Here is a 27057-nt window from a genome sequence, read left to right on the forward strand (position 1 = left end):
GCGTTCGTCCGTGCGCCCACCCATGTCGTTTCTTGATCCGCTGCAGCATCCTCTGAGTCCAGATCACCGCAGGTAGCCTTCACAGTACTTAAAGTTTTATTAATGTTTGAAAATTGTTTGAAATTACTCGTTGTCATTTGATGATTCAGTAAGTCTTCGTTTACCTGAATATACGTCATTAGCGTGCTCCATCTTTCGCGATCAGGTGAGGACTGAAGTTGGAGGCCTCCACCACGGCTCTCTACTTGGTTGCGCATTCCTTGATGCCAGTCTTCAGCTTGGTCTCGGGTATCTCAGTCGGTAGTAGTGCATGTCAGCGCGTGCTTGACGATGTGTTCTTTCGAGCTCCCCTAAATATTCAACATCAAATAACTCTAAAAACGTAACGAAGGACGTGGCAGAGGGGTAGAGAGTATAGAGAGCAGGTGGACCTTTTTGCTTACGCTACTGTTTTTTTTTCTACGAAAATTCCCAACTACTTCATTAGCTTTCAAATCTAAACGTTGCTGATGATCCGATTGCAGTGCCTCTTTTCGGCGCATCGACACTCTCTCTCACGCAAAGTGGAGGACTCTCCAACGTGGCATACCTACACTCCGTTTTGGGTCTGCGCAAAAAAGGCCGGCGCTTCGCGCGCGCCCGCGCGCAGGCCAGCCTCCTTCTTGCCTCGAAGTGTCTCCCTCGTCGAACAGGTGTGTGTTGTACTACAGCAGGTGGCTAGGAAAGATTGTGAGAGGGCGAGGATGCTGCTCGCTCTGCTGGAGACTGGTCCAACGGGCATTCGCTGTGTGGCTTCGAAGCGGCGCGGTAGCCTGTGCACGTCGTGTTGCCGCCGCGCTTACTCCGAGACGCGAACCACTGTCACCCGAAAAGCATCATCCTCCGTTCTCCGGATTACATTGCGCGCTGCTGACGCTGCATCTGGTGTCTCTCGCTGACTTCTCGACTGGAGGTTGTAACGACTGTGTTCTGGTTGCCACAGCTTGTTGTTGGTGCGAGATTTAGTACCCACAGGCTTGGATGTTTACTTAGCTCTTCGGCCGGCTTACTCGGATTTTTACTCGCAGCGCTCTCGGATTAAGGGTGAGTGACGTTTCTGTGCCGATGTCTCCGGCGTTACAAAAATACAGAACGCCGAAAAGTTGGAAGAAAATAATCGTTTTTGTTTGCCATTTATCTTTTGGTGAGCCCTTATGAGCATGCTTTACCGTTTTCTAGAATGAGTTGCGACACCGGTTCTTCTCGGACTTCAACGGCAACCAGCGATGTTGCCCGAAAAGGTTTCGTGATATGCCAACCATGTAGTACATGGCGCATTTTGCAAACAAAGCAATTAATTACTCGGTCTCTTCAGAAATATAATAAATTATGTAGGCTTGTTCAAATAAAGGCATTGCTTTGCAAAATGTGGTTTCATATACAGCCTTTGAAAATTGAAACTCTAGGAGCACTACTATGCTTCCAGTGCTTTTCCCTATCCAAACTTCGAAACATTCAATTGTTCCCTCCAAGCTTAAAAACCGTTTCCCTGCTTTGATCTTCACAGAAAAAAGTGAGAATATTCTGGCAAGCTCGAGGTCTGTTTTTTTAAACGCGGTTTCATTTTTGCGATGAGCAGTAAAAAGCAGTTGTGGAATCATAGAGCAGAGTCAGGTATATAGAGTCACATCTAATGGTCCCTTAGCAAATATCGGCAGCGCTTCTGGCATTTCTCGCGTGAAATGGAATCGTGGAGCAGCCAGGAAAACACAGGATTTAGAAAAACATCCTACACCAGTTGTAGAACAAGTCAGGACGTGGTTTGGAGTGCTCAATACTTCCAGTGTGTGACACGTAAATAGCTAGGAACAACAACAAGTCTCACAGGCAGCAGAAGTGGGAGCGTATGTTTACTCTATTACATCTGTCGCGTTTACTCTGGGGGTAATTTAACACCCGCATCTTTCTTTCTTCGCTCAACTTTTTCAATAATATCGCTCACATATTGCACGCTGGTCTTTTAATAAACCGCGTGAGGATGTGATCGTCGTAACTGGAGGAAAATATGCACCTGATCAAGGATAGAACCAGCTGTCCAAGTGAACTTCAAAAAAAAGAAAGCAAAGGAGTATAAGATATTGTAGTAATCTTGGTGCCAGAGCAGAATACCGTTACGGATAAAATATTTATTTCTTTGTGCATATAGTTTTACGCACCCAGATACGTCACGTTATGATAAGGATCGTGCAGAAATGAAAATTCCGCATTATTTGTAGCCCCACACTGTACTTTGCCTTTGCTTTTATATTACACCCCGGCACCTACGTAAACTAGTGAACTATTCACTTTGCTGATAGGAAGCACTTACGTACGGATCAGGTGACATACTGATATGAAGAGAGCTACGCTTTTTTTTCTGTTTTTGTTTTTGTGTTCACAGTTGCTATAGCATCTTTTAGTGACAATGTGAGGATATATTCGCGAAGAATTCACACTGCCGAAATATTGGTATTCCAAACACAGGCGAAATGGCCACGCACAGTCTGAAGTCAATATGATGAACAGCGCTCCAAGCGCCGATTTCACCGTGGAAATAAAACTACGGTGAACTCTGGAACAATATACAGCGTCGTCGGCGCTATTTCACTGCGTTTAACCAGGCCTGCTACATACGAATGACGCGTTCCGGGTAGCGCAGCTAAATACCGCAACCTTTAACTTCAACGCGGCACTCCGGATACGATGCTGATTGGTTTCCCGAAGCAGCGAGGTACTAAGCACTGAGCAGACAACGCACATTCAATCAATCAATCAATAAAATAATTATTAATTAATTAATTAATTAAATAATTATTGACTTAATCGATCAATCAAACAAACAAACTTTAATTACCCCAATAAAAATACGATATGTCGATATGTCGAAGTGAAATGGTTGAGGCTGGAGAAAAAGCTGCTGTCACGCAGCTTAAGCAAGCTCTGGCCACCCTTTCAACAGCAATAACAATGATTTGCTTCATAGCTCCCAAATACAGACATAACTGATAATTCTGAAGTACGGATAATTTAGTTATTACACACACATACAATACATAATATCGCAATAAGAAAACATTGTTTTTACAAAAATCCATCTCGCAGTATGTTTATTCAAACGTACCCGTTTCCATGACAATTATACAAACACACCAAGTAAGCTTTTCGGAGTAATGATGAGGATGTTGAAATATGTTTTTTGTCTGCCGTACCTTGAGCATAGTAGGAGCCGAAATTACACATACCATGAAGCCTAATGAGAGAATCCACGTATATCGACGAGGTGAGTGCTGATAATAGAGCAAAAACCTATGAGGTCCATAATGTATTCGTTAAAGTCGCCGAGTTATACGAAGGATGGACAGATGCACGGACGCATGGGCGCACGCAAGCCTAGACGGATGGTCTGTTTTTAAATCACATGTGCGCTCGGCACATGGTTTTGAGCACAGATGTTTGGCACTTGCACTTTGACTGTGCATGGTGCCCGAATGTACTGAATCCAGATGGCCATCGTGCAATCGCAAGGAACTTCGGTCCTGAAATCCTGCTTGTTTTTCGGAATGGCAAGAAGTCCTGCCTAGGAAGGTATAACGCTTCATTATAGCACAGTTGTATCAGCGTCATGTCATTCTGAAAAAATCCGCAACGCGTTTGCTGGTTGTTTCGTTGATGCACTTTAGGTGCAACTTCACTGACTATAAAAACCTGACAAAAAGATGTATGTGCAGAGGGCGAGTGGCCCTACAAAAGTTTCCGCATATTTGTGGATTGGTACAAAAGTTGTGTTTCCCCAAAACTCGTTGAGAGAACCCTTTGAGTAACGATCACGGTTCTGCAATATGAGGTTACAAAATCTTTCGGTGAGCGTTGAAGCACGGTCAGTGTTAACTAAATTCGATCACCGATGGCAACTGTGAGCCGTTCTTTGAGGCCGTACGGACGGCTTTATGCTCTCCCACAGTAGAGTACAAAGTACCCGAAATTGTTAACCACTTCTTCTAAACAGCAAGCGTTGCAGTAACGTAGCTGGTTTTGCTTACGTTCGGGACAGCTTATGGCTCTCCCATAGTAAAGTGCGCATAGCGATTTCAAGCGTGTGAATAATTTATTCTAAAGACGAAGGTGTGGCGGGTTCCGGAAGGCTATCCTGGCCTTCACTAACTTACCATTTGCACGAGTGAAGATAATGTAGTGACTCGCTCGAAGCCGTGTCAAATTCAGAGGACTAATAGTTCCGGACTGCTACTGCGCCACGTCTCTTTGGGTTGCAGCTTTTATTATGAAGCGTAAAATTCTTGTAAATTTTGATTACGGTGATGAACCTCCATCCAGACACAATGATTTTGCTGGAAAGGACGAATTATCCACTCATTTGCGACGAAAGTAGTGTCTACGTTACCAGAACACAATAACTTCATTCCCTGATTAGGCGTGACGTGAAAAATCTATGTGCACTATGTGGAAAGTATAAGCACATTCTGACTTCGCATGAGTGGTCGAGAAATGTCGAGAACTTCTCCAGGATTATCGGAAAGCTTCTAGGGCAGAAACGGGCAAAAACTATAGTATTTAGTATCTCCTCATCTACAGCGTTACTATCAGCCTTACCTGGGTGCATGTTTATGCTCACGTGTACTCACAGCTGTTTACATAAGCAGATAGAAAGCACCCACTGAAACTAGCTGGCATGACTCCTACAAATGTGAAGGACAGGTGGACTATACGGTTCAGTTAGTGGAGTTTATTTCCCACATTTCACAACTGCCACATTTGTTGCAGTCAAAAATGAGAGTTTACAATACGGCACCATGCACTAAACTTTTGAAAGAGTTCTTGAGGCATCAAACGTTTGAAATCGGTTGATTTCTTCTGCTTTTTTGTATGATTTATCTTCTGAGTTTTTTATTTTGTTGAGACACTTCTTCACCCAGTGCTACAGTTTTTCTTTGTTCATCTGAGTTGGTGTAAGCTGAACTTCTTCATCCTCCCTGTCTCTAGAGCTTTCGCCATTTTCTTCACATTTTTAGCAATTTCGTCATCTTAAAGTTCAAGTTCACTCAAGCCCTACAAGCCAGAACCATAATGATAACTTTCCGACTCAAACAATAAGAGCCTAATGCACAACGAACCATTAGTTCTAGTATGCATTTTATCCAATTCATAAGTCTATTCATCCTAAATATACATGTTAGAGGTGTGCGAATTTGAGTAAATAAAACCGTAAGCTAATCGAATATTTTTCGAATGTTTTCCCGTTTGAACAGTACAGCTACTGGCTTTCGTTAGAACCAGAAAAAAAAATGAACTGTACGTTAAAAATACAGTCACGACATATCCAAGGAATGAATGATGATAAGTGCGCAAAGCTTGAGATGGGGAGATCATCGGTAATCCATATCCCTCCCGTGAATGGTTCAGCCCATTAAATCATTAGAAAGGCGTAAGACTGGAGTACATCATACAAATCAACTTTTACTTTGTTCTTGTTTGTCTGCTGTTTCGTCTGTTCGTTTTTCTTTCACTTATTTGTTATTATTACGGCTTTATGGTTCGTGAAATGAAGTGAGAAAGGTTCTTGCTCTGGCGGCAGTGGGAAGTTTGCAAACACCAAGTCCATGCTCGTCACTCGGATTGTATGTGCACATGGATACATCTGATGATTGATTTGTGGGGTTTAACGTTCCAAACCACCATATGATTATGAGAGACGCCGTAGTGGAGGACTCCGGAAATTTTGACCACCTGGGGTTCTTTAACGTGCACCCAAATCTGAGCACACGGGCCTACAGCATTTCCGCCTCCATCGGAAATGCAGCCGTCGCAGCCGGGATTCGATCCCGTGACCTGCGGGTCAGCAGCCGAGTACCTTAGCCACTAGACCACCGCGGCGGGGCATATGGATACATCTGAGTGCGTATTTGGAAAGCATGTGCTGCACGATACAGTCATTGGCAATGAGGTCCATCTCTCCATCCGTCCATCCGTCCGTCCTTCCGTCTGTCTGTCTGTTTGTCATTCACACTAGCATCACCTGCTGAGTGATTCATTCAAATAGGGGGTTACGAACCGGTCACAAAAGACATGCATTAACAGACCCACAGCTTTAGGAGCTTCACCTTAGAAAATCAGTTTGTACAACTGCAAATAGTATAAAAAAATGTATGCCTTTTATAAAGTTTTATTGCTTGGCAGCACAATAAGTTAATAAATGACGTCATAAAGAATGGATAACTGCTTGTCATGTTCTGGAAGTGGCAACAGCGTGCATGTGTCGCACTTCACCATTCCTACGGGCAAAGAACACATCCGATCTCTATACACTTTATCTCTGATGTGTTATTCTTGTCATGATTAATCATCTCAGTGTGCCATATAAGTTGGGGTGAGCGATGAGAACTAATTGGGACGATATTACCTGCATGTGCTTCATTTTTGGATAATCCTGAATAACACTGATTTTCTTTCAAATGTTTACAATGGCTCCCAATTTGTTGCGGTGGCTTCGTTCACGATACTTTTGACATTCATTTGGAGCAACGTTCTCAGCCTCATGCACAGTGCCACGCTCTAGCCACTCTACCTGGATACTTTAACAGTTTTCAAAGCGCAGTTAGGAGGGTGGTTGTTACGGGGGAGGGGGGTTGGGTGGCCAGTGAAAGCATTTCGCCTATTTGCGCGTCAACTTTCGCAAAAATTTATAGCGAGCATGCAATTGTTTGCACAGATTTCAGTACCATGTGAAAATTTTCTGGTGGTTCAATATTTCACTGAGTGACAGTGGCTTCAGAATCTAATAGAGAATTATTCGAACCCAATACTCAATGTATCGAATATTGACAAACTACTAATATTAACGAAGAACGCGACTTCAGAATAGACTGGAACTCCATCTTGCTGGCGAGCTAATCGTCACCAGCCTTCATGTGTGACAAAATTTCAAGAACTTTCTCTGTTTTACTGCAATAGAACCTTTCCACAATTAGGCGTTACCTATCGAACAAAACGGAAAGCAAATTTTAGATGCGGAGCATCTTATACTCGCGCCTTGTAGTGCGCCGTCCGCGTCGTCCGCACCGCTTCTCGAACATTCGACAGCTGACGCGCGCGCATGCGCCGTCGCGCCGTCGCCCACTCTTCCACCATCTGTGCATCCCTTCCTCCTCTACACACCGCGCGCGCTTCACTCCTCCACCATCTGTGCACCCTTCCTCCTCTACACACCGCGTTCGACATCTACAATTCTCCTGATTCTCCAGTGGACGCGCATGTGGCGTCGCGCTTCGAGAACATTCAACAGCTGACAGTGCATGCGCCGTCGTGCTGTATATATACTCAAAGTCGGCGCTCGCTCGCTCAGTTGCCGCTCGTCGGTTGGTTTGTACGGCGCGTCGACGTCCAAGGTCGCGGTGAAATGAATTCCAACGAATCCACAAACACAATGATCGACGTCCCTTCGACCAGCGCCGCCCTTTCGCATACGTGTGTACGTGTTCACTCATTTAACACCCCCTCCTACAACCACGTTAACCAATTTAGCCATCGACCCAAGTAAGTCGCAATTTAACACCCCATTTCACAACCACGTTAACCAATTTAGCCATCGACCCAAGTAAGTCGCACTTTAACACCCCGTTGACCAATTATATGCTCCGCATCCTCCTCAGTGTTCCCCCGAGGGAAGCTGCGGGCAATTTTTTTTCCGCCATGCCTTGTTCACCCAAGGGACGCTAATTGGCGTCACCGTCCAAACGCGCTACGCGTCCTGCAGAAAGGCAAGCGGTGTCCGTGTGCGCTGTAGGGAACGCTCATCAGCGTCGCTGGGACACACAGTCCACCAACTAGTATACGATTCTAGTTCACTATAACCAGCTCGCATTAGTGAACAAGATATGGCAAAAGAGCCATGTTTCAGGACAGAATTTTCTAAAGGGTCTAGGCACAGCAGTGAACTTGTGTCAGCTTTCAACGCTTTTCCTTTTAGATGCGGAGCATCTTATACTCGCGCCTTGTAGTGCGCCGTCCGCGTCGTCCGCGCCGTCCACACCGCTTCTCGAACATTCGACAGCTGACGCGCGCGCATGCGCCGTCGCGCCGTCGCCCACTCTTCCACCATCTGTGCATCCCTTCCTCCTCTACACACCGCGCGCGCTTCACTCCTCCACCATCTGTGCACCCTTCCTCCTCTACACACCGCGTTCGACATCTACAATTCTCCTGATTCTCCAGTGGACGCGCATGTGGCGTCGCGCTTCGAGAACATTCAACAGCTGACAGTGCATGCGCCGTCGTGCTGTATATATACTCAAGGTCGGCGCTCGCTCGCTCAGTTGCCGCTCGTCGGTTGGTTTGTACGGCGCGTCGACGTCCAAGGTCGCGGTGAAATGAATTCCAACGAATCCACAAACACAATGATCGACGTCCCTTCGACCAGCGCCGCCCTTTCGCATACGTGTGTACGTGTTCACTCATTTAACACCCCCTCCTACAACCACGTTAACCAATTTAGCCATCGACCCAAGTAAGTCGCAATTTAACACCCCATTTCACAACCACGTTAACCAATTTAGCCATCGACCCAAGTAAGTCGCACTTTAACACCCCGTTAACCAATTATATGGTCCGCATCCTCCTCAGTGTTCCCCCGAGGGAAGCTGCGGGCAATTTTTTTGCTTGGAACTTGACCATCGCCCATGCTCGTAAAGCAAGGACTTATCTGACGTACATGAGTGTGTTGTACCTGCACTACTAAACAACTGTAGCAATATAATACTCTCTGTGCCAGCTTCATTCAGTTTCGGGGCAGTGGTATAAAACTAATATTACGGACAATATATAGTTAATGCTGACAGAAATGGCAGTACGCGTAAGCGAAGTTCATGCTTTCCGAGATTTTGAAGTCAAACTCTTCTTTAGATGATTGTGGGATGCGCGTGCCATAGGGCCTTCTGAGACGCTGCCGACCCACAGTAGCTCTGCGCACAAACGTCGCCAACAGTTTCTAATGGTAGCAGCGTCCGCAGCGCTGTGGCAGACGACGTTCAACCAAATTTGTCTAAAGGGAGACGTCATGCCACTGCTTTCAAGAATTGTCAAGAGAACAGCCACAGCAGGAAAAAGTTCCCGCTCAATAAGAATCACAGCGCAGGTGGAATTGTAAAATAGTGTTGTCAGAACGCGTCGACGCTCCCGATGCAGACGCCGCCACCGCTCGTATGCTGTCTTGCACGTCACAGCGACGCGGGCGCCAGCTTTTCTATAGTGTTGGGCCTGCCGGTGAATTTGAGGTTACTTTTGCACTACACATTTCTTAAAATACACCCAAAAGACTGTTGATCCTGCTACTAGAAGGGCGTGTTGTCTCACAGCGAGCTAAGTGGCTACCATAGAGAGAGAAAATAAATAAGAGACAGGGCAGATAACCGGAGGAAGACTCCAGTTTTCTATCCTGTACTTAGGAAGAAAATAATGAGATGTCAAACATTGAAAGAGAAAAAGAAGAGAATGTCACAATTGAAAAAAAAAGAAATCTAGTAACTGGAGCACTATCCAAGTAATATAGTCAGCAACATGGTCCGAGAACAGTCACAGCTTTTCTTAGCCCGGTTGAGTTGCTATCATAAGTTGGCTAAAGGACATATGCTTCCAAAAAAGTCGGTACCACACTATAAGCATGTTGATTTTGTGCATTGATAGAGGATGCATGCTTTGACAAATAATTTAGAAGGGAACCTTGGGCAACACCTACGGTTATACGAGGAGGCGTTAAGAAAGCGCTCAAGGTGGATGGGCATGATAAGTTAAAAATTACTTCACATTATGTGTCTAGTATGTTGTTCTTCGTGGTTTGTTTGTCATTGTGATTGCTGTATGGACGCTCGTTCCATATGTTTGTTGCGTCTCATGATATAAAAAAGAAATTTTTTAACAGTTGCTGTGTTGGGCATGCTGCGGCTTCACAGTGCAAAACGTTAACTCATCACTGCACATCGTTTTCCTCCGCTTGTAAACACAAATGGGTGCTCTGCGCTATGGGCCATGCTCCAACTGTGAGGAGCTTTGCAAATATTTTGTGATGAGAGCTTAGAAGTCACCAATGAGCATCAGTGGTATGAAACGCGACTGTGCGACGTCTCCTTTAAACTTATAAGTGGTGATTCTGTGATCAGACCAACCATCTTTGACCAAGCTATAGTGCCATGTGATAACGTCAGCACGTGATGTCGCGCCCCGTGATGGTGTCACGAGATGTCACTGTGACATCATCATGGCGTCACAAACTTTGGGGGATCTGTGACGTCATAAAGCGATGATGATTTTTTCATCCCTCGTCCCCGATGGTCAAACTTAGTGTTCGATAAGTCATCCAAGACTTTAATAAAAGTAATAATTATAAAGAGTTCTCGCAGACGAGAAAACCACTGCATTTGGTTGGCTTGCAGCGCACTAGTCACGTTTGGCAGGACCATCAATAGTATTTACTAATCAACAAACCAACCAACCAAACAAACAACGAGAAAAAGAATGAAAACACACGTAAACGTGACGTGATTTTCTTGCTGTAGAACTCGCTTACGAGTGCACAGTTTTGCATGTTTCAGAAGACTATGGTTTATGACAGACAGTGACCACATTTAAACAGCCACTTTTGTAGCTGTTATTTTTTCTTGGCCTCAAGTGTGCAGTGTACGTAATATGCATGGTGACCTGTAACCTCCCGCCTAATGATGTAAACACCCGCCTGAACTGAATGCTCTATACTTGGGCAGGCAAACCATCAATACGTGAATACCACGAGAATTTTCCGACAGTAAAAACACAAAAAAGTATAACACAGAGCAATAAAAGTACAGGCATGACAGGCAACATATACGAGTCGGAATGCGGTCCTCGTTCAGTGGCTCTACAGCGGCGTACAAATTTAGCACACATGTGCGCCTCGTATACTCTCTCCGAGTGTTGAAGAGAGATATACATAAATAAATGAAAGCCGGCACTGCCAGGCATCAGACTCCGCCGTACGTAGGAGAGAGTAAAAGACAATGCGTTCCCGCGTAATTTCCCCGAGCCCTCCCCTTAAGGCTGGGCCTACTTTATATGCTAAAACACTGAACGCATGCCATGACCGGTCTCCACACAACGCACGGTGCAGTTTTTAAATGACCGCTCGTCTGGCACGCGTAAAAGGGTAGCAGACAACGAGGACTGCGGGAGGCATGCGGCCAACTTGTGCTGGACATCTGGTCTTGGAATACATTCTGAACTCGCTCCTATTTTGAGGATTAGCTTTCTTTATGCCAACGTCCGCGTGCCTCGTACAGAAGTGCATTTCGTAACCAATTGTTAGTCTTCGAGTGGCAGACTCCTTTTCTCCCTTTATTTGCTTGGTTTCTTTTCAGATAATATAAATAACTTGAAGAGACGGAAGAGAAAAAGTATGAACGCTTGACAGCCATTTACCGTTGACGGCATGTGTGCAGTGTAATTTTTGTCGTGGCTCTGAAAGACGGAAGCGTGGCCGCAGCTTCCCCGTTCGAGCGACGGACTATTACAGGGGTGTGGTGGAAGCTGAATACGGCAGCGGGACGGGACTATTATACCGCGTGAAGAAAAACCACTCGCGATTGTGATGGCGTGCTCGAAATGGCTTTTTGTAGACCAAGGCGGAAAACTAACCTGAAAGGAGGAAATATCTCGAAATTGCACTTATCTGTCGCGTTGCGCAGGGAGTCGCCGAATCGCAACGTTGTACAATGAATGCACAATTGTTAGCTCCGTTGCTCGTATCTTATGTGTGTGGGTGGAATGTATCTTCCACAAAATGCAAGGCACGTAGATATATACCAGCTCTAAACCGGGTCTCGAAATGTAAGTGGGAAGGAACATGCCGAATGGTAATTGCTGCGTGGAAGCGCTAGATGAATTCGTGGACAGTGTAATAGCGGTCCGTAGTACTCAGTATTACGCCCATTGTGCGATGTCTGATAGCATTGAAGCTTCATGCACTCAAGGTAGGCTGTGGTGCTATTGTAATTGTGCTCTTATTGCTCCCAATTACCATTGAATACTGACGTTTGTAGAAGCTGACGTCATTCGCAGTTCTTCTTGTTCTCCCCGTCATAATCAGAAAGGGAGAGCTGTGTCATTTGTATTGTTTACCACCATTATTTGTAATAGTAAAAAAAAACAGAACTTCCTGTATTAAGCTGAAAACGGGAAACAAAGAGCCGAAAACCGAAGTTTTATAAGCCTATAAGCAAAGTTATATAAGCCTCTTGAGTGATTCTGGGTAATCGTCAAGGGTATGCATTTCAAGTGGTTCTCTTGTTCCGAATTGGCATAGTGAAGTCGACATTCGTGATGGCCGCACCTTGTGATCTTCCCAAGTTCTTATGATCTCGGAATAAGCGGCTTTCTATATTAATCTGCACGTCACACACGGGAGCCTCATCAAAATGCGATGACAGTTACTAAACCATGCTCGTTGGCGGGGAAGCAAATTTCATCAAATGTGCCGTGTTGCAGTTGGCAGTGCCGTATAGCCGTGATTGTTTTTGCGTAAAGGGGTTTTGGGTAGACCCCTCTTCTTGGCAGTGGGGGCTAGTCAACAGACGTACCTCAAATTAAAGACAGAAGTTTCGGAAGCTGTGTGGGGGTAGGGGATGTAAAGGGAAAGGGTATCCACGTGCCGTATTTACAGTCACCTGCCGTGGTAGCTACCTCGCCGGTGCTCCTGGAACTAGTGGCTATACCCAGTCACACATGTACCATTCTAACACACGTGAAGTACGGCTGAACCTGCAGTGACTAGACGTGGGGTGTCTCCTCCAGGGACATAGGTACCGTCATAATTATACATCGCAACTATGTGGATCTACGTGCAATACGATCCGCTGTGACCGGTGAGTGCACTGACTCGCGCCTCAGTGCGGCTGACCTCTCGCGATTGCACGCCTGGTGCTGTTGTTCCGTCGTCGAAGAATCCCGGCTCTTTCTTTTACGTTTTCCTGCATTCGCGTCACGTCAGACAGGAACTACGACAAACAATGACGATGACATTAGTAGTGGCAACAACAACAACAACAACATTGCCTTCGACTTCTCGTGTAGCTTTCACTCGACAGTTTGCTTGCACAAGCAAACCGCACCGCGTTGTCCCGAAAGCTGCGCACCGGCCCCGGCGTTGTCAGTTTTACTTCTTTTTTTTTTTTCTCCGACGTCATCCTGTCTCTCGTGCTTAGTCGCGCTTGTGTTTACGTCTACGCGCATATCCACGAGCGTGCATCGCATGCTGTCGAGGACATCGCTTTGTTGCGCTGCAGTGCTCATTGCATTTGTGCCGTTGTGTTGCAATCCCTCTGCGGGGTACATGTAGGCCCGCGTGTGTGTGCGTTCGCTTGCAAGTCGATAGCCGTGTTGTGTTTGTCGCGAATTCTTTTGTGCTGCCCCGCGTGTCGTAGACTGAGTGAGCCTGCAGCTAGGCGGAGGCTGCTAACGTGCGTGTCTTTAACCGTTTCAAACGCTCGGGTGCGTTGTTAGTACGACGCGCGCTTGTAGTGGGCAAACCTCATGGCGTTGCAACACGTAGAAGAAAGCTTCCTTTCCCCCACGATGAACGTGTAATCGTGATGGTGCGTGCGAAATCTAAAGAAACGTGCCCACTAGTCACCGTGTTCAAACGTCGTTGTCACCTCTAAAGTTACCACAGCAGATTTTTTTCTTTTTTTTTTTGGTGCTGTTGCGCGTCTGTTGTGCCTCTGCTTCTACTTGCGGCCATGAGTGGGTATGAGTGTGGTAGTTGGCGAAGCCACTGTTCGCAGGGCCGAGAAGAAATCAGTCGAAGCCTTTCGACAGAGAACACCGAAGCTCGTGTTTGGTGTCGTATTTTGTTGAATAAGACTTGTCGCTTAATCTTTATGAGCTGTCGACATTAGGCCACAGAACGTGGCCGGGCTCTCTCGCTTCATTGAAAGCACTGACAAGCTGACGTGTGCTGGAAGCCTGCGACTTGCAACTTCACGGGTAGATGCCCGTGTTGCACCACTCTGTGTGATACTGGTATTTCTAGGGTTTATGTATCAATGTCCTAAAGTCAGTTATCACTGGAGACGCAGAAAGAACGCGTAAATGCAGCACGGAGTGCACATCGGGGAACTAACTTTCGCGTGTATCAGGCCACTCATTGAAACGACGAGTATGTGGGCTCCTTATGTCGTCAATAGCAGCTATCCTGCCGGGTAAGCATCCAAGCAAATGATGGGTGTCACAGATCGTCAGGTCGGACGCGTAAGGACAAAGGGTACTTCTGAATCAAGTTACATCGACCAGATTAAGTTACAAGAGCTCAGCCGCGCGATAACATTTTCTTCTAAATGAGCATTTTGATCATGGCCATGTGCACTCAGCTCACACACTTGAAAGGCATATGTCGTAGTCCCTAGACTGCACATGTACATAGCGACCCACTGGTAAAGGGAGCCCTGCGTGTTTGGAGCTGGCTACCTGACTGCTGGTGGATTTGCAAATATAAATCATGCACGGTACTGATCCGCTCTCAAAGAATTATAACTGTGAAGATGAGTACGCTCACACGAAACTCTGCCAATAAAATTTGCAAGAGAACGAACCCTCACTTGCTTTGCACGTGAATGTCCCCTTTAACAGTGAACCCTTCTTTTACATCCAGAGTTTTATGGCGAAAAGAGAAGGGGGAGGGGATGCTGGAAGCTATGTGAGAAGAAGGGCAGTCGGTACGGCGGCGAGTTACGACTTGGGCCGGCCAACAGGAAGACGCCATCACGAGGCCGCTTCTTGTGTTGCGAAGAGTGCACGAGAGAATGGAGGGTCACGGGACAGGTTATCGGAACGCACCGCTCATCGTGTAACGAGTGAAGGCTGAATTTATAGGCACTAAAAACCGGGTTTTAGGCGCCAAGAAAACAGGCAGGCAAAACACTGTTGTAGGCTCCCAAAATCGTAAATATAGGTCAAATAAACTTCGACGAAATTTAAATTTTCAAAGAAATACGCGTGCGATCTGTGTCTACGACATGATGGTACACAGGCGTAATGGTTCAGCATAGTCATGCATTTTTACCCCGCAGGGTTTGCCGAATAAGGTCTGTTCATTTCTAGTCCTACATGGTGAGTCAAGTGTACACCGTCGAATGAGAATGCTTTATTTCGGCATGACTGAGACCGGGTTACACAGGTGCTAAAAGCCAGAGCGCAATAGGCCAGAAGGATCTTTTTTTACCTCTTATCAACTTGCTCTAACCACACAGGCTCAATTTTTTTTCTATGTGAACACCTTAAAGGGCCCTTACGCAGGCTTGAAAATTTCTAAAAGTGAAGAGGAATGCATGCACTAGGCGCTCACAATCTCATTTGCCAAGATTTACAGTGCTACGCGCACCATAAAGAGGTGAAATGCCAGACTGAACACCGCTGGATCTTCATTTCACGGGCGTGCGCCCCGACATGGTGGAGGTGATTGAACAGTCCTGCGTACGTCAAAGTACCACGTGACACTGCGAGAACTATACGAGGCGTGTGTAAATTGTGCAATCTGTTGCCTGAATAGAAGTATGAAGGGTGACAGAAATATTAAAACACACAGAAGGATTACCTTCGTATCAAGCGAGATGCGAAACTAAGCTGCCTCCTTTTCGTTTGCGTTGGTGTTCTCGCCATTCTCGCGTCGTGCCAGTGCCAGCATTCAAACGATTGGGGTATTTTTGGTGCATCTTTCCTTAGAGGACTGGCAGCGGTGCGATGCTTTGTATCGTGGTAAGGAGACGTGATCCATGCCAGCCTCTCCGAACATGCGTGCATAGAGGGTTACATCCCACAGAAACAGGCAGTACAATACAGAGAACATGGGCATGTCATGCGAATTTACCTTACGTGCTCATGACGTGCTAATGCGTCCACGTAGTCTGATCTTCCAGCTCTGAGTTGCTCCGATACCAAATAGTGGCGATACCAATTAACTTAGTCATAAAAAACTTTTCATTGGGCATGCAACAACTTCCACTGTCTAATTAAAATCTCTAATGGGACTTGGTGAAGCGCCATTTAGGAAGTAAATGAGAAATAGAACGAACAACAGATGGATATAACCTTTTATCTACAATTTAATCCACGGTTTTGCGTTTGTTCTTCATCGTACTGCCGCTGCACAGAAGCACCTTCTGCTCCCTACACAAGCCGGAGATATGTCGAGCAGACCAACGTTACTATAGAACGCTGGAGCTGACGGCGCGACGCAGATGAATACATAAGCGAGGTTAATCGACTTTCCTATTGGCTAAACTGGTTTGTGGACTTGGCAGTGCTGAAAGTTACTTATGAGATGGAGCATATGTTGCACCCCACCGTGTTTCAAAAGCTCAATTTTGCCGGGTAACATGAATATCGGACTCCTGCACCACTTGAAACAAAATGTGAGGTTAAATAGCGTTTATATAGGTACTGCATGATATTGAAAGCATGCATATATAGGCACTTGTAGGAATTTAGGCACCAACGCCCAAAATTGGCATTTATAGGCACTATAAAAACACCATAAAAGTTTTTCCCGCCCTCTAATTCGCGCTCATATGTCAAAATGACCTGATAGGAACGCGAGAAACGAAATAGGGATTTGCTATAATCTGGTCTCTAGTAATAAGCCATCTCGTGGGCCCTCACAGTACGCCTGCCTCCTTGCCTGCGAAACCACATGACACCACTACGATAGTTATAGCGCGAGAACAAAACGACGACACAGAGACAAGAAGGACACGAAAGGTCTCTGTGTCGTCGTTTTGTTCTCGCGCTATAACTATCGTAATGCCATACCAACTAGCCCAAGCTGCCACACTTCTAAGTCACATGACACCATTGGCACTTCGTCAGTCTTACTGTCGCTATTGCCTAATGTAGATTACAAGCTCTTGGCCAACATCTTGGTGCGTCGAATCGGTCCATCTTTTGCAATATTAATCGCTCACCACCACGTCTGTTCTGTTCCGAGCCGAGAAATACACACCCATACGTGGCTAATGCGTGACATAATTTAATACACCACTAGCCGATGTACGCGTGGACTGTTGGTTTCCTTAGATCAGAAGAAAGCACTTGATTTCATATAGCATGGCTACTTGCTAAATGTTTTACATGCATTCGGATTCCCGGATAAGTTCATTGACCTCAATCACGCGATGTACACTAATTCAGAAAGTACCCTTTACATATAGATACCCGTGGGAGTCACCCATTTAAAGTCACGCGTGGGGTACGCCAAGGGTGTCCTCTCTCAACAATGTCCTTCATGCTTGCACTAGAACCCTCCTTAAGGGCCGTTGAACGTCACCCACAGATTCGAGGCATACTACTAGCTGGTAACACTTAATTATGTGCATGTCTACATGCATGTCTTCCTGCCAGCTAGACAAATTAACCAAGGTCCCCAATCAACTCAATTACCATCTTTGTATTGAGCCCTTCTGGCATTTCGCCGACGTTTGGAGGCTACGTGCCTAGAAATAGAGGTGGCTGGATCTGAAGTGGTGGACACAATGACCACCCTTCTATGGCCCTTGATGCCCCAGCATCGTCAATCTATAATGAACCGCCCTTGGAAACCAATAACTGCAGCAGCGTTGCCAGGGCACTTCTGGGACTTTGTCTGGTGGCTGGGCTGGGGCTTGCTCCCCACTCGAGATCGGTGGCAGCGACGACAGGTGGTTCGCGCTTCCACTTGCCCCAACTGCGTCATAGTTAAGACCAATCGACATGCGACGATTGAATGTGTGGTCTCCCGCCTTTTTTGGCGAGCGGTCCATGACGGTTTTTGGGGACAGGGTGTGCGAACATTCGCGTCCAACCGCCGATTTCCGCGCGGGCGCTCTTCTGTTCTTTTAATAGCTGCAGGGCTGTTCAGCCTTTGGCGAAACCGATGCGAGGGCGATACTGAGCAGAATGAGACGAGAGATCCTCGCGTTCCTCTATAGCACGAGTTCCTGCGGGGAGCACGAGTTCCTGCGGCAGTGGTCGTGCCTTTTCGTCAGCGTTGAACACGAAAGGGTACAACTCATTTTCCGACCGACGTGGTGCTAAGTAGCTTCCGTTGAGTAGTTATTCATGATGTCGTTTGTAACCGATTGTGTTTCATTGCATGTATTGTATCGTTATACCATTCTTTAAATCATGATATCACATTAAGTAATTGTGTGCGAGTGCATATGTATGCCAACATTGTGATGTATATTAGGGCAGTTGTGTCTTCATTGCAATGTAGCGATGTTTGTCTTGATACATCGATGTACCAAAGCGTATGTGCCTTTATTACTGAAATGGTATGGAATTTTTGTTCTCTGTACATAGTGTAAATAAACTTTTTCTAAACACATTAAAACGGTGTTGCACCTGCGAGCGCTCCGAGAAGTCGCATAGCAAGACGTGGATTTGTGCCGAATGTGTCCTGCGCTCGCTCACGAAAGGAGGTGCAAGAGGGCAGCAGTAGTCCTGTATAATGTATGCGTTGCCTTCTACTGGTCCAGGTGTGTAGTTGGTTCACTTGAGGTCTCATCGTCCTGTTCATTGTAACCCTGCGCCGCAGAAGTTTACGGGAGGGACAATACAATTCAGGTGTTTTTAGGAGAATGTGATATTGTTAAGCTCTGTGGTAACAGTTATAAAAAAGCTAGCAGCAGCAGCTCGTGGTAGTAGTTGTATCAGCACCAGTAGTTTATATTGTTGCAGTACTACTCGTAGCAGCAGTTGGACTAAAGTAAAAAAAGACAATGGCTTTGTATTTATTATATATTGGCTGTTACAATATTTGCAGATTATATGCATTTGCACACGACTTATTATTCTGCGTGTATGTTGACAAGTGAAGGAGCATGTCGCCAAAAGATCAGCAGACAGGGTACATTTCTGTCGTCTGAACCCTGCTTCATTAGAGACTATGCACTTTTTTTAAGAAGAAAAAAAATCACGAACACTTGAAATTGGCCATTCTACCATATCCCTAATAACGGGCTCCTATTTCAAAGGAGAACGACGAAAAACAACGTGAATACCGATACAAGGACGCAATGACTTCTTGTCGTCTTTGCCTCAACGAATGCGCTGTGGTTCCTGCTCTCCTCATACCCTGAAGTTTTTTCGTGTATAGAAATATGACTCGTTTGGGAGGTACGTCGCGAAGCGACATGCGGACACTCGCGCACGTAGATGGTCAGCCGAAGGGGCTAATTTGGCCCCAGGGTGGTATTGTATGATTGTTAGGCCATTGGCTACGTTCTGCGTAAATGCCGGCACTTTGTATTTTCTGGCTCAACTATCGCCCATGACGCTTTACTACTCGACGTTCTCATTTGTATTCACTTCAACAGTTTCGTGTGGCCTCGGTAAAGAAATGTGCATGCCGTCCTCTCTCAGATAAGCTCTACTAAAGACCATGTGTACAGCACCACGGCAGTCACGTCCGCACGACAGGTCTAACTTGCGGCTCCGCTTTCGGTGCCTCATTAGCAATATCACTGCACGTGACAGACTGCACTGAGCGTCGTGTCCTTCAGCTTCCAAAGCTTCGTTCAGCACAAGCAGCGGGCCTTTCCCGTAATATATGGCTAACTTATTAGGACCAAGAGCACGTACCTGGGACATCCAGCGACATCTCCGACTTTAAACCCTCAGCAGTACCTTTTCCACTGTTGTTTATTATATGGTGGAAGAACGCTCTACATGGTAATAAAAATATCTGGAGGTCTCAGGTGTCAAAGCTACGATATGACTATATATACGATGCACGCCGTTGTGGGGGGCTCCGGAAATTTCGGCCGTCTGGTGCTCACTAGCGCTTACTGACAATGCACTGTATGCGCCGCATTCCAACTCACTCGAAATGCGACCGTGATTGAACCGGACATCTTCGGCTGAGCCTACGAGCACCGTAGATACACCGCGACGTACAGCTGCACGGACGTCCTCGTTTGGCGGATGGAGCCTTCCAACTTCCGAGGTTGTCTCGAGATTTCAGCTGACCTCCCTGTCTGGTCACGTGACTGTATTCCGAATGGCCTGAAATTGGTCGGAAACAGATATCGGTCGCGGCAAGAAGCCAGTCATGGCTCAGCGGTCAAGTAATTGACCACTGCATGGCGCAGACGGCAGAGCTTTCGTGTTTCTGCAACCCTAATCATTCGGCATTGCTGCGGCTGCAAAAAGACAGAGAGGGAAGTAGTTGCGGAAAGGAAGTGGGAGGAACCTCGGTATGTCTAGGCACTGACGGTGTCACTTGGATGAAAAAAAATGGGCGTCGAGTGAGTGCGGCCTGGAGTCGAGAGAAGACTCGAACCTGAGAGCCGGCCGGCGTACGGCGGATTTCGCGTATGTCGGGTCACTGACTGGCCATCCAGTGGGCAATATTCATCGCTAGCTATGAGCTTCCGCGTCAAGCTCGTCAGTGAGCAAATATTATTATAGTATACCACCCTTACATCTCCGTTTGCCTGTCGCTGCAGTGGCTGAGCGGTTATATATCTAACGGTCATGAGAAGATAATGGTGATGTGAAGAGGGCAAGCTGGCAACTTCCACCTGAGGAGCATAAGCCTGCCTACTCTTCAGGGAGAAGAGTAAAAATAAAAGGAAATTAATTTTATAGAAGCAATGCAGCAAGTAAGTCACGAGTGTATAGAGAGAAAAAAGAAAAGTGGGGACTTCGGCAGAAATAAACCAGAATACGAAAAATAAAAACCCGGCAGGTCCCACGCAATGGGACTTGTTAAGGAATTCATTAGCAGGCGAATCAAACTGCGTGCATCAGCCTATGCCAAATTTTTTCGCTTTGATCTAAGCGTAATGAGAATTAAAAGCGTCATCTTCGTGTAAATTGAGCAATTCTGTCAATATCGTCGGCCTACCAGACATACAGTGTACATTGGTGTGTAAAGGGTCCGACATCTGACGTTATGTTGGCATCTCACGTCAGAGCAGAGAGGTCAGTTTTAGCGCCATGACGTGCACATTTCTGCGCCATGATATGACCTGTACAGACAAGTGCGCCACGATTCCCTACAGCTTGCATAATCAGAGGTTCATATATCTAATGTTGGTTGCATTGATATAAAACCGGGTAGGCAACCGTCTTCTACCACTATTGGCGCTGTATATACTGAGCTAATGCTTTTACAGAGTTTTATTCCAAAAAACGTTTCAAGCATTGGCATGGCTCTTGGGGTGAAATACTTGACTACTATGCAGAATACGTGGGTTCGACCCCGGCTAAAGCCATGATTTTTAATATTTGCTTCCATCGGGATATGTCACCCATTGACAACGATGACACGGCCTCCTTTCTGCGAGACGAGCTCTCGCGTTACCATTTCTAATGTGCCAAAACTCTGACTCACCTGTGGCGCATAATCACACACTACGAGGTATAGCTGTATTTGGGTGGGTGCGACACGTGACCGACGAAAAGGATTTCATCACGTACGCTCCGGGGAAGTCACGTTGTCCTTTCCATAACCTTCGAATAGCGTTCGCCATACACTCATGTGCTCGTATGGGAATTTCGGCATATACTGATTTAAAAACGACGACCATAGGAGCGTAAAAACGTAGGCGGCTATAGGTCGATGGATGGAAACGGTAAAAATGTCGCCACCTCTAACTATTTAGAGGGGAGGGGGTAGGCGACAAATAAGCTTGGCTTTCGCTCATTCGGACCTTTACGTATTACTTCAGCGCCCATTTTAATTGCTGCGTGTTTTTAATGATAATGGCAACACTGAAGATGACCCATGTCGGATGAATAACATCAGTTGATTTTCATAGTTTGGATTAAGAACAGGGCTTGTTTCTTTTTTTGGGGGGAGGGGGTTAAATGCGGCCCCGTTAATGTAGGACCCTGCGCGCTTTTATAGCCAGATCCGTTTGGTCCATAAAAGTCAGCAGAGGTCGACGAGCCATGGTCACGTCCGAGCAGCACGTCCTCTTGCAAAGAGATAAACTCACACAACAGTAAAAAAAGAAACACATCAAGCGTACGTTTTACGGATTGAGCACCATAATATAAATGCATACCTGGCACTCGAGCGCGTCATGATGGCGGCGGCTTTCACATAGTGGCTTTTTTTACGACCCCTGTTCGAGCTGACAAGACTGTGCTCAGGTCGCGCTGCTGTCTCGTAAATGTGTACGCTCACGACATTCTACGCACGCACGCGCGTGGTGAACGTGCAGAGGGTTCACCACGCGCGTGCGTGGTGAACCCTATTATTATTATTCGTGAGCGTAAATGTGTACGCTCACGACATTCTACGCACGCACGCGCGCGCACCCTCTGCACGTTCACCACGCGCACATGTAGTACATGCCATGCCATACAACCTCTTTTCAAAGGGCGACTCTTTGCGTCGTTAGAATTAACTACGCAACGGGACCGGTTGGTCGGTCAACGGTTGGGGGATTATGCTGAACGCAGAGTACAGCGAAAGAAGCCACGAAAATAAAATACAACAGGAGAAAAAGAAAGTCAAGAAAGCGGCGTCCTTGGCCTCGTACTGCATCTTGGAGGCGGCTGATCGCGATTCGACGTCCGAAGGTCATTTGCCCACCAACCCGTACGCGAGTGGTAATTAGACCGAGACAGTGTCGTGTAGCTATGTACGCCTGCGCGCTTTTTATTCCTTTTTTTATGCTTGTTTTGTCACAAGTGTTTGTACTCGCTCCCTTCGGCGTCATGTGCTCTGTTTGCAGTCTCTGTGAATACATAATAACCTGCGTTGTACGTGTGGAGGCGTGTGTGTTATTTGGAAAAGGGCGCGCTCCATTGACTTTCATTGAGGGAACCTGGTATACGTGCTGTGAATGTGTTTTATTCCGAGTTTTTCTCAGGGTACTTCGTTCGTATCATTGAAATCATTCTGATTGGTAGTTTATGCATAAACCGAAAACGAAAAGCACCTCAAGAAACGACACGAGAAAATTGTTCTCTTGTTAGGATGTATACCGCTTTATGGGCTGATAATTGCTTCGATATACACTATAAATATGCAGAAAACAAGAATAAATGGTAATGGTAACCTGGTCGCATAACCTATAGCATGCACGAATTCACATTGTCGCGATCGCTAAAAAGAAACCGTTGCGATACTTAATCGAGGCGAAGAAAGAGCGAAGTACCAGAGGACGTGATATTTCGATGTAAGATGTACGTAACAAAGGGATGATGGCGTTAACAATAGGGGAAAATCATGCTGATCAGATAACGCAATTCTTTTTGTATTTTTGTGCATTCCCTCGATTCTACTGTGAAAACCTGGCTTAAGTTAATTTTAATCATGATTCTATATCTCACGCAACCCTGACGCAAGCTCAGGCGGAGAAATCACCATCTAAGTCTGTGAGGCTAACACTACTTGTGACTTGATCATCATAATCATCATTGATATCATAATTATAGTCACCGACACGAATATGATGCCTTTGCTTTCAGCAAGCAAAGTTTTCTCAGAAGAAACTTGTGTGACATCGTGAGATGGACCATGCAGCTATAACTAGTGACCGAGAAGCTTAAAGGGCCACTGAACCAGTGCGAGCTCAAAAACTAGAGAATGCTATTGCTTTATCGCCTTTGCTACCTTTTATACAAGTGATATCACCTCCTTGCCAATTATTTGCTCATAGAGCACGTGTAGAGACTCAGCTTGAAATGTTGAGTCATTCACGATTTGGCACTTGTCGACTACGGGTCCTTGCCTCCGTTGTGCAGTCGTAAGCGGACGTGACGAAGATCATTGACGACTGATATTTTTTCTCTGTGTACATGTAGACAATATTTACTCTGATCACGTCGCGTGAACTTCCCTTCTGGCGTCGAGAAGTTCGTTGAATAGTTGAGACGCCTGAGGAAAGAGTACTGCACCCGTTTCTTCATTTTTTGAATTTTCAAATGCTTTTTAGGGGCCTTTTAAAGCGCGGTCAAGAGCTGTCTAGACAGCGTCATCAGTAAGATGGCTTCAGCGAGCCTGCCGTGTGCGAGCAGAAATGCGAAGACTCCCAGCTCCTTCTGAAAGTCTTCACCAATCACTACAACTTGGTAGCACATGAGCTGCTCAGCTATAGCTCGCGCGCGTCTGGTGGCCACCCGAGGGTTCCTGGTTTTCTCACGTCGGACAGCTGACGGGGTGCGCTGCAGCACAGTTCTACGATAAAAAAGCTGTTCCGCTGACAGAACGGGGCCGACAAATGCGCTCCCTCTTCATCACCGATTCGCCGTCTCAAAGCGGCTGCACAAGACATTGCTTGCTTTGGTGCGCCGAGACAATAGGCGGCTTTGAATACGCAGGGACGCGCTAGTCTAGCTGCGTATGCAGACCGAACACTTTACTGCAGTCATTCAAGATGTTCTGTTTTAACCACCACCACAGCAACAAGAAAGTATATAGAGTGACTAAGGCACCAAAAGTAAGTGAATGCACGGCCAGTCATATTTTGTAAATATCAGCACAGACATTTTTTTTTTTGATAGTGAGGCTTTGAGTTTAGCTAACAGCTCGGAAACGAATACCGTCTTCAAAGACAGAAGTATCCCTGACCCAGCCCAAATACAAAGTTTTTCTCTGCTTTAACACAATATAATAAAGAGTATGTGTAAAATTCATCTTCATGGGAGATCATTAACTAAACCTTTCTCTGCTTCCTCACAAGCTAAAAAGAAGAATATGTGTAAATACATCTTCACTGCAGGCAATTAAGCAGCGTCGTACTTCGTTGGAGATCTATCTATCTATCTATCTATCTATCTATCTATCTATCTATCTATCTATCTATCTATCTATCTATCTATCTATCTATCTATCTATCTATCTATCTATCTATCTATCTATCTATCTATCTATCTATCTATCTATCTATCTATCTATCTATCTATCTATCTATCTATCTATCTATCTATCTATCTATCTATCTATCTATCTATCTATCTATCTATCTATCTATCTATCTATCTATCTATCTATCTATCTATCTATCTATCTATCTATCTATCTATCTATCTATCTATCTATCTATCTATCTATCTATCTATCTATCTATCTATCTATCTATCTATCTATCTATCTATCTATCTATCTATCTAACCTTTTAATGCTGTGTTACGGGAAGAAGCACGGTGTATTTCGTGTTGACAGACAGGAAAGGGGCGGATAATTTTTCGTTGGGGTAGTCACGTTGCAGAAGGCCGACAACCGACTTGTGCAGCAGCCATCAACACAGCTAGTTCTTTTCAGTTAGAGTTATACCTATTATGCTTATATGTGCCGATAATAATTTAACGTAACGAAGCATCACAGGTTCTCCTTGTGGGTGGCTCTGCATTGACTTCGATGTTGGCAGATCAATCGAATGCTATGGTGCATTCCGCAGACGCTCTAGTAAAAAGACGAGCTTGCCATCATCGTTAATGGAGCCCCCGTGGGCTAACGCTGCAGCACAAAAGCGTTAAAGTGAAAAAAAAAATGATAGCTGTTTTGTTTTTGTTGTTTTTTTTCTTTTTAAAAGGCAGCATAATTTTTCGATTACTCCTATTATACTTTGATCATCAGACGAAAATTTTGTCTGTAGAGCAGCGGACGGCAGAGTACTGTTTCTAGCATTTTCCAAGCCATACGAGTAAATTGCTGACGCAGGAGCCAACAGCAGTGGCTGGCCCGTGACGTCACAGACGGGAGTGTGTTTCTAAATGTGGGGGCTATTATGCGAGTGAGTGATCGCGTGTGCTGGACTGTTTCTTATGTAAGTCAATATACTCAGGTTACCGCCTCTGACCTTTCACCCAACTCTTTGAGCGAGTACGAACGGCTCAGACGACTCTTCCCTTCTGGGGTAAGGATCTCGAGCATTTTGCTAGTCAACTGTTGTGCCTTCAGAGGATGCCCCGCTATTACCATATCGGCTTATCTACGCGTGTTGACAACAGCTTTCCTTAAACAAGGTGCCATTCGCATTCCGACTCATTGTGTCCGATCTATCTTCATTACGTTCAGAAGCATATCGCTCACCTCGTGCCTAACTGAGTGCGCTAGTTGTATCGCACGATGTTCTACCAACGCACGTTGGTACGAATGCATGCAGGCACGTTTCTTTGCACGGTTGGACCATACCTCGCCAGTTCTTCTCGTGAATGATCGGGGATTAGAAAATCAAAAACAAACAAAAAGGCGCATGAGAAAGCCGGCGCAACAGGCGACCTCGAGCAGGCGTAACAGGCTTTTCATCAATTTTCCTTTTTATTGGTTCCGCGCGCACCGGCGGTCATTCGGGCAGACCGCAATTAATGACACGGGCTCTTGATCGTTGAGCGCTGCCTTCGTGGTTCCTGTAATAACCCTCGCTGCTGCTTTGAGAAAAGCCGTTCCGTTACTGCGCTCTGTCCCACTCGTAGTGTGGGAAACGTAACGGCGTTATTGCTTTTGACGCGAGCCCGGGACACGCACGTGGTATAAATCTTAAATTATACAGCCTCGATCGCATTAAGTGTCAAGCGATTACTTGTCTTCGTCACTGACAACACTTCGTTCCTCGGGGCCACGTCGGCCCTCGATGTCCTGCAATGGTTGTCCTTGGAGCATAGAAGGCGTACGAACATATAAAGGAATATGAACGACACCTGGACGACGAGGCTGGATGGAAGAAGAAAGAGGCAAAAGAAAATATTGCTTGTCTCGAGGCACTTGTTAAGATCCCTGGACAGTGTACACACCCCAGTAATACAGATTGCCCTTGAAAGGGAGTGCAAATAGGAGCACTCGAAGCGTTTCGCAGGAAGACAACGTCGTCTTTGTTCTAAGGCACTGTTTTTTTAACCTTTGTTGCAAGCAAATCGCACACCCCGCTATTTTGCCTAAGTGGTTCGCCGAGATTAGTCATGCATTAGGAGGCGTGAGAAGCGGCATTATATCCGCAGTGTGCTCACTTATCTTGTCTGCAGCTCACATAGAGGAACTTTTTTTCCTTATTAGGCATTGTCTCAGCGTTTATA

The 27057-nt window shown here is 45.9% G+C and overlaps 1 protein-coding gene across 1 annotated transcript in view; it reads left to right on the forward strand.

Annotated features, from left to right (window-relative positions):
• Window positions 1-719: 719 nt before the first annotated feature.
• The window catches only part of LOC142761664 (uncharacterized), a 146698-nt gene continuing 120360 nt past the window's right edge, over window positions 720-27057 (forward strand). The window contains exon 1 of the mRNA XM_075883854.1: window positions 720-1083. The gene's annotated coding sequence lies outside the window, so the exon portion shown is untranslated. The remainder of the gene's footprint in view (window positions 1084-27057) is intronic.

This window comes from Rhipicephalus microplus, unplaced genomic scaffold (assembly GCF_043290135.1).
Source record: "Rhipicephalus microplus isolate Deutch F79 unplaced genomic scaffold, USDA_Rmic scaffold_21, whole genome shotgun sequence".
NCBI lineage: Eukaryota > Metazoa > Arthropoda > Arachnida > Ixodida > Ixodidae > Rhipicephalus > Rhipicephalus microplus.